This window comes from Sinocyclocheilus grahami, unplaced genomic scaffold, assembly GCF_001515645.1.
Source record: "Sinocyclocheilus grahami isolate Dianchi unplaced genomic scaffold, SAMN03320097.WGS_v1.1 scaffold1789.1, whole genome shotgun sequence".
In the NCBI taxonomy this organism is placed as follows: Eukaryota; Metazoa; Chordata; class Actinopteri; order Cypriniformes; family Cyprinidae; genus Sinocyclocheilus; species Sinocyclocheilus grahami.
Window position 1 is genome coordinate 76,722 of NW_015506968.1, and position 9,407 is coordinate 86,128.

The window sequence follows — 9,407 nt, forward strand, 5'->3', positions numbered from 1 at the left end:
CTGGAAGTCTCTCATTTTCAGCAAACCTAGCAGGACCACGGACAACGATGAAGCCATCATGCCCAAAAGGCGGAGACAGGTCCTGAACGATACCAAATTTCCCTTGCGAAACTGGGCCAGGCACTGATAAAACGCTATTAACCTCAAAAATTGGTTAAATTTACTTACTTGACGATGTTGTGTTGAAGACTCAAATGCAGCAAAGTTTGTGATTCCAAATCGCGCCCACGATCATACGCGTGTGACGTGCGGATGTCAATGCGGGAGAGATGCGTCTGACTCCGGGCTACTTTTACACTGGGTTATTCTTCAAGTTAGCGGTTCTAAATACAGATAAATAAGTGCTAACAGCACATGACATCATGAAAATAGGGGGAAATATATAACAGTTGGTGAAACATCTACATAAAAAATATAACTGTTACCGGATTAACCTGGCTGCCTTCTCACTAGACCCTCTGCTTTGCAGCACAGTTAATGATATGCTAAGGATAGGATCCCTTGACGCGATTGGTTATTGAATTCTGTGACGTAGCAAAAAAAAAAAGGCTGTTTCAAACCACATTTCTGTGACTGCCTTTGGGAAACTACAGTTTTACAGAGAAAATACTCAGCAATGGTGTTGATAAATGGATTGGCAAATGGTTTGTCTAAAAGCATATTAAAAACACCACATAGAAAATAAACAACATAAAAACTTGATTTTCACCACAGAGGGATTTAAACCGATATTGCACTGATAATAGAGATTGTTTTCGTTTTCCATCTGTTATGTGATTATATATTTAATACAATGAGCTTTGATCATGTTAATATTTATATATATATATATAGCATGTCATTGAGCAACATTATTATACCTGTAGGAACAGCGAGGGTTAGTTTTAGGGTTGAACCTTTATGCTGACGTTTTTCCTAAAATATCACACATTTTTAGATTAAATAAAGAAAATGACTTTAAAATGCATCTAATTGCTCATAACTTTGAATAAACGTCAGGCCTGAACTAAATTAGTTAAAAATAGTAAGAGCAAGACAGCTTTACCGCATGAAAGATCAGGTCGCATTTGTTTTATTTCCTTTCATTTAATATTTGTCTTTCTTAAAAATAATATTAACAGTTTGATATTTTAATTTTAGTCCTGATAGAAGTGAAAGAATAAAGTGAAGAACCAAATGACGTAGAGGAGAAACATCAGTATCAGACGCCTCATCGTTTCATGACTACAGAAATACCTTTCAGTGACTCACAAACTAAAAAGAAAAAGTGAGGAAAACGGACTCTGAGAACCTTCACCTGCCCTCGATGTGTGAAGACTTTCACACGTAAAGGAAATGGTCTCAGGTTACGTATGTAACCATGGTTCCATGAGTAGGGAACGAGACACTGTGTCCTTTAGGGTGTCTGAAGCATATATCTAAAAACGACAATAACATTGGCCAGCGACAGCCTATGACATCATTACCTGCGCGATCATATAAATCGTATAAAAGGGCGCCAGGAGAACACGTCATCCGCTTCCTTGTCTGAAGCTTGCGTCCGAAGCATGGCAGGGAAACCAGAGGACGCAGTGTCTCGTTCCCTACTCAGGAAACCATGGTTACATATGTAACCTGAGACATTCCCTTTCAAGGGAACTTTGAACTGCGTCCTCTAGGGTCGCTATGGGGAACGGTATACCCACGCCACCATGCTGAGGGGAGTGCATGCCAAATCACAGGCGAGCACTAAGTACCAACTCTACCAAAGTTTTAAGGGAGTTGCCCCTGGGACGTTAGACGGCTGTCATTATCCCCTATGGCCAAAGGCCTAAGCTACATACCCCAAAAAATTTACCTGTTAGGGCCAGGACTCCTGGGCCCAGGGTAGAGCTCAAAGGCTTGGAATCAGGAAGAGATTCCTTTAAGGGGATACGACCAAGTGCCTAGAATTGTACTAGTCTGTCTAACGGTCTAAACAGACCCCTAGTAGCAACACCCTGTTAAAGTAGGTATCCTGAGGTTACATAGGTAGAGTGGTGCCCAAGGTGGAACCGGGGCCTAACCGACTCAAAGAAAGGGCACGAAGCCACCACGCATAGCCCCTACTAGGGATGTTCATTTCGGTTATTTTTCCTAACCGACAACCAACGCTTGTTAACCGACAAGATTATTTTAAATTAGAATTGAATTAAATTAGAAAGGATAAATGTCTGTGACCCGTTAAAAAAAAAACTGCCAGCAAAGAAAAATATCATAAAGCTAGGCTATAAATAAATAGGCCTATACAAGAAACATTTTTACTTAATAAATTAAGAAAATGAAAGAAAAACTGTGCAACAATGCAGAGTTTTGGTTCATTTTTGTGCTGCGTGAAAGGAAAAACGACAGAAAGCGGCATCCTATTTTTCTTTAGGCTTATTTTACAAAAGCACAAAGATTTGTTTTTATTGTGAATGTACACAAATAAAGGCAAACCTTTTACAATTCAGATTATATTTAGGACTAAAAGGAGTAGTTGCTTCCACTGTTAGAAGAAAAAAAAACTCAAGTGATTGCGCTGGTGCCGCATGCGCACACACAGTTAAGCATTGCTACCTTGACAATGCAGCCTGTTCATTATCATAATAAAATACAGTCAGTCAAACTACTGAAAATAGTAAAAAAAATGTAGTAAAATCTGTGCCGTTAAGTGTTATCACCACATCGCTGTGATGTTATGCAAAACATTTTGTTTTACGTGGATATTGGAATGCGAGTGAAGCCTAGGCTACATAATAAATAATCATTTGCCATTCAAATACATCACGAATAGGAAAACATTTGATTTTGTGTGGAATGAGAGACCCAACGTTGGTTTCAGTTTCGTTTTAGCCTAAATGAATTCGTTTTGGCTTGTTTATATTGCTATAGCTTCTTATATTTTTAATTCTTGTTCTTTTCTAAATACTGTTAATTGAAAGGATTTGTTGTAAAATAGCCTACCTATGTTTACAGTGTTTATTATAATGTTTGTAAACATTTCGCCTCGGCATTAGGCCTATTTCTGAATGACACATTAAAATGTGACTTATACGCGACTTGTTTTTACCCCCTAAAAAACTATTTTTTTTATACGCGTAGCGTATTTTAACCATGCAGCAAACCTTTTTAAATATTTGGATAAATTACTGAAAAAATAAATAATTAAATTACTTTTTAAACTGTTTAACTGATTGTATTAATCGGTCAAAATTCTTACGGTCGGTTAAACGGTTAAAATGAACATCCCTAGCCCCTACCATAGAGGATTTTAGAAAGAATGTAAAATGCTTGATGTGCGAACTTACCACAGCATGGATTCTAGAAAGTGCACAGGGACTTCGCGTGCGCACTTACCATATCATGGATTTTAAAGATACCGTTCTAAGGGGCCCTCGTGGCACTCTGAAAGAGCAGTCCATAGATGGAAATGGTGCATCCCAAGAACAATACGTCTGAGAAGTCACCAACTCATCCTCATGGAACAATGCTGGAATGGCTAGCAGTAAGTTACCTAGCTGAGGGAGCATAACACCCAGCTCTCAGCTGAGAGGGGGCTCGACCTACAGCATGTTCGTTAGAAATCCTGAAGGGTAAGCATTCTGCAAGCTTAACCAAAAACTCAGCGCATCAGGAAGGCAGAGGAAGGGCCTAGTTCGCATGATGTTGCCGGTTCCAGGTGCTCTGGGAAAACAGAGAACTCAACTCTCCACGTGAGAGGAGAACTCCGAATTCAGAAAATGAGTAGCGTGCTCATAGGCAACCCTCTGATAGAGGGGAGCACTGCTAAACATCACCATGAGAACAGCCCACGGAGCAGGGAATTCAACTCCTCAGAAGGGGAGAGAACTCGAACGCTCTGAAGAAAGTGCCATGCTCATAAATAACCCTCTACAGTGAGGGGAGCGATGCTTTAAAAATTTATCAACAGAGACACACTAGGTGAGTGGAGCCCAAGACGAGTACCGGTGCCTAAGCCAACCATTTAGAGAAAGGGAACAAGGTTGACAACGAGTAACCCTTACCATACAGGATTTTAGAAAGTGTACTTCTTAGCTCGACCAGAAGGGGTTAGAAGGGGTAACCCAGCAGGGCCCAATAAAAGACAGTCCACTGGTGCAGCTGGACACGGTCTCATGCTCTCTATCTCGATAGTGTGGGTCCCGTATAACCAGACCCGATAGAATCTGAAGAAATAGCGGGACCCAATAACCATTCATGCGTATAGAGCTTTCTGCTCCTCAGAGCAGAAGCACAAAGGAGGGGTTCCCACAAAAACACAAATCCCTCTTACCTCAGGGAAAGCAGTGTACTCCAGCCCACTCCACAGAGGGGTGATTATTGGTTCAACCATAAGGGCAGTGTGACAGTGAGGACCCACGGGCCCGACTGTCTATGGAGCATTGAGCTCCTCAACGCGTCAGCGAGAGGAGCTCTAACTCAGAGAGCGTACATGAAGTTTAAGGAACGATTCAAATCTTGGGAGACCTCTCAGGGTGAGAAATGCGTAGTTCACACCTGGCCAGAGGATAGGGAGCATGTCACGATACATGTACCCAGAAGAGTACTAGCCCACAAGAAGGACCCACAGGTTCTGAGGTTGCAGCGTTATTCTGGGGACCTGATGCTGGGAGACTTCCTCAGAAGCCCAGGCTGCGTGTCCAAGCCGAAGATGAGGGCTATCACCAGCCTGGAACCAGAACCGATGAGTGAAACCATCACTGTAATCGGTCAACACCAGGAGGTCCTGACTTAGCAGGTGGGTCAAACCTAAAGTCAGAAAAACAGAACAGGTCAGAGTAGCACTGCAGAGAAAGGTTAGCATCAAACACACAAGAACTAGCAGTAGAGAAGATAAAAATGGATCGTACTCACCATGGCTCCCGCGCATGACTCAGGCTCATGATATAGGCTGGAGGCGATGTCCGAAGCCTGGATCCTCATGGAATGAAGGATATAAAGGCAGCCGAGCCAAAATCTACAATGGAGAGAGTCCTTTCTTATGTTTCCAGTGTGGAAAGGGTTTCACGCAGAAAGGAAGCCTTAAGAGACACCAGAGAATCCACAGCGGAGAGAAACCCTTCTCCTGCCTTCAGTGTGGGAAGATTTTCACATGCAAAGAAAGCCTGAGCGTGCACAAGAGGATCCACACCACATGCATGAGACTGCATACTGGAAAGAAACCGTATCTCTGCGCTTCATGTTGGAGGAGTTTTACTCATTCAAGTGGCCTAAAGACTCATAGAATAAAACATTGTTCGGAGGTGTGGCAGTGAGCAAAATGCATGTAATTAGAACATTTCTTCCAAAATGGATCATTTGTTAAATTTAACTACCTGTTGTGGTTAACAGCTGTCAGTTTATGCAAGAGGTAGTAGAAAAGAAAAATACAGATTGTCTATTGATTATATATGCTGATATTTGTCAACTCTGAAGTGGCTCAAACGAGAAATTATTTTGGCTAATCAACCATTTTAGCAGCATAGAGTCTGTTTAATGCGCGAACTACAGCATTATAGTTAAAAATGGAGCCCAACTAAATTAACCTTTCATTAAGCCCTGTTTGTTCTTGTCTATGAATATCCTGTGTTTGGATCATTTTTACATATAATTTACAGAAATAAAGTAAACTTTTGTTGTCCCATGACCTGCAGGGTTTGTGCTGTCATGATAAAACAAAATTTACTAAAATATCAGTTTTATTATTGTGATTTCGAAGCCTGGAAAAGTTATAGAACCTGTTCACAAAATGATCCAAATGATTATGAATCAAAAAGGTTTAAAAATATCCAGTAAGCACAGATGACTAGACAGGTCATGCAAAAGTTCATTTCTTTAAAAATAGAGGGAACGCTTACAATAGTGACACAATTAGTTTTTTTCCCCCAAACCATTAAATAAATCTTGAGAAGTTCATGCTGTGGTTTCTGTTAATCATTATTGATTTGTTTTACATATTGAATCTGGTTATTGTAGAGGCAACCGAAACAAAGAGTTCATAGTACCACAGTAAATTCATTGTAGAAACATTAGCTACTACACCATTATGAAATAAATCAAATGTATCGGCGCAAAAATTGCTTCATGAATTGAGTAAAGATATAGAGGGAATTTCCGCAATTAAATTTGTTATTAGCTCAATGAATATGACTAAATTACCATTTTCAGAACAAAACAAAAAAAACTACTATTAATAGGTTAGCAGAACATTTTTGTAGAGCTCAACTCTTGATCACAAAAAACTCCAGACTTGAACATTTGACCGTTTCCAAATAACAAACATGCATCTTGTGTGAAAAATCATTTCTCTCGTGTTTGAACTACATGGCTGTTCTATCCATGTGTTCTATCAATGATCACTCATTTGTGTGGCTTCTGAGACTCTCAAACTCCCATGATATACTTCCATTCAGGAGCAGTAACATTTACTCATGTGGACTCAAGACCATATTTTTAAGTCAAGTAAAAAAAAAAAAGAAAAGAAAAAAGATTCAAGGAGTTCAAGGTAAGATATAGGCTAGCTAAACATTTAATATAATCTAGTGACAAACTATTTGACTTTTTGTCAATTGAAACTTTCAAAACAACACAATACTTTTACATTAGAAACAGATCCAAAGTCAGATTTTCTGCTATTGGATTGAAAATAGAGAAAAATAGCTTTTCACAAAAATCACAACTTTATTGCACCAGTATATCTACATTTATGTATTTGCAATACTGAATGACTTCTTGTTTTCAGAAAAGGCATTATGTACAGAACTATCAATTCAAATATGACAAAGACACTCGTGTGTTCTTTAGCTTCAAATGACTTTCTAAGAGAATACAGACACATCCTACAGAGCGCATAGTGTCTGGGTCCTGAACAAGACCTCAGAGCAGTCTTCCAGACACGCATCTATTGGTTAATAAAATTTCCCATTTACAATTCCACAAACCTTAAATACATTAGGCTTCCATTTAGCAATGTGCATTTTAACATGTTTTAATAAGTATAATTTGCAACATGTTCTATTCATTTTTAAAAATTAAACCAAGGCAACTTTTCTAAAACCCAAGGATTCATGAAAGGATGGTGTGTAACAACAAGAATGACTGGAGGATGGCACAGAGAGCACAAGGTAGACTGTACAATGTCCTAAATAGGAAGGCTTCAACATTGGTTTACTCCTATGACGGCTCTTGAGTGGATAAGCATGTACATCATTCTGCCCCAATGTATAATAGCACTGCTAATGGACAGGGTGTTTACAGCTCACACAGATGACATTTGGACCAGCTTTTGTTGAGTTTTACCCTGGAATGACCCCTTCGCAGGGCATCCGAAGGATTGCTGTAGTTGCATAGAGAGTAGGAAAGAGATACAGGATGAGACGCGCTAAATCAAAGACAAAGGGATACTCCAATTATTAAATAATTCAGCCCTCCTGGCAGAAACACAGTGGTTTGTGTTAAGGCCCATGTTTTAGCTCACATGGATGAAATGTATTGCATTGTTGTATGCAGCCCTGTGCATAAAAGACCACGTCGTCTGACTGGAAATGGTGGCGTTTTGGGAAATCCGAGGAGAAATCTTATAGAAACTGTGGAAATTGTCACAAGAGGCTAATTTCCCTTTAAAATATGGCAAAATCAAAGACCGCAAAGGGGAGTTGAGTTGGAGGAGGAGGATGGGCTAGTATTTAAGCAGGCAAGACATGAAAGCATACAATCACAAGAAAGAAATGTATTGCAATGCAAGACAGCAGGGCAACACTACTTCCTCCAACAGATGATCCATTCAGGCAAATAACTGCCTAATAATATCTGGACCAAATATGAAAAAGCTAAATAATTTAGTGAACAAAAGTTGCATAAAGGGAACAATGATATTTGTTGAGTCATTGGAGGGAGGGGCTACATGTTCCCGTTTTTAGAAAGTTTGAGGGTTTTCTTCTCAATAAAAGACAATAGTTTTCATCGCCGGCCATCACAGCCTGAATGCTCGCCATCTTGTGTAGTCCTGCCTAAATAAAACCGGCCCGGGTAAACATTTGTTCGTATTACAATAAGAATAATTCAGATCATTAAAGGTTAACAGGGTGCAAACTCTCCAGTTTGTCGTCTTTCCTATGATCCAAAGATCATATTGGCACCGTTAGTGGTGTGTGTTTTGGATTTCAGACGTTGACTAAAGCCTCAGGAGATGACCTCAGCCTCATGGCTTGATTTCACAGTACTGCTGCGCTCTTGTGTTCTTCAGAAGAACCTCAGACAGATCCGACTGCTGCTGATCCAATAAGGCAACTGGTCTGGTCAGGGCACACGACTGAGATCAAGCAAGACAGTAAAACCGCTGGTTATAAACATCATCCAAGTTTGAATATATTTATTAAAATAATAATAAAACAAAAAGCTTTCAAGCTGATGGATACGGTTCTTCACAAAACAGAATTGTAAAGGAAAAAGATACTTCATGTTCACTTATTTGTAATAATTTTCACATTCGAACAGCAGCATGTGAACGGAATTTTAAAATGCAAACATTGCTACTGTATCACAAACTATTTAATAACTGCGATAGGACATTTGCTCAAGAGTCATTTAATAAAGACGTTTTAATTATAAACCATCTTAACTAGGGGTGGAACGGTTCAACTTACTCACGGTTCGGCTTGTATCACGGTTTTAGAGTCACGTTTCGCTATGTGCTATGTTTAGGCAAAATCTATACTGTCAAATAAAAATCAAGAAAATAAGAAGAATCTATCTTACTACAAGCAACAGCACAAATAAATACAACAGAGTAAAGATATAAATAAAATAAAGAGTGATTTTCAGTTTAGGTAGGTCTACCTTTTTTTTTTTTTTTAGGTAGGTCTAACATTAGTTTTTAGGTACATAAATTTAATAATGTAATGAAATGTAAAACAGCATTGCATTTTTGACTGTATAAATTAAACATGAATCTTTATTAAAGTTACAAAAGCTATTCAATCAAGAGCAGTGAGTGATTTCTTTGTTGTTGCCTTTCAATTAATATTAAGAAAGTGCTGTCACTTTAAGAGAATGCACTGATCCAGTACGTTCAGCCGGCTATGTCTGCTATAGGATACTTACCAAGACGGGCATTTTGACAATTTTTGTGTGAATTTGTCCATTTAAACAATACTTCAGAGAGAGAGCTTAATATTTGCGTGCGTTCCAAGGCACGGGTTTGCCCGATTCGGACGCACAAATCTTCTCACTGCGAGCGCGCGTTCACGTCCTCTGGCTCTTAAATGTTTAAAGCTTAAATGAGTTTAGCTTAAACACAGATATCAACACGCTATCAGCACCCGGTTGATGACGGAATAAATGCTCATATTCCAGCATACGGCATTCGCATTGAACAAGAGTGAATGGTTTGTCCACGTTTTTAATTT

General features: G+C 39.3%; 1 protein-coding gene across 1 annotated transcript in view; it reads right to left on the reverse strand.

Annotated features, from left to right (window-relative positions):
* Positions 1-6,668: 6,668 nt before the first annotated feature.
* Positions 6,669-9,407, reverse strand: part of LOC107572665 (ubiquitin carboxyl-terminal hydrolase 36-like) — a 24,635-nt gene continuing 21,896 nt past the window's right edge. The window contains exon 16 of the mRNA XM_016259098.1: positions 6,669-8,311. The gene's annotated coding sequence lies outside the window, so the exon portion shown is untranslated. The remainder of the gene's footprint in view (positions 8,312-9,407) is intronic.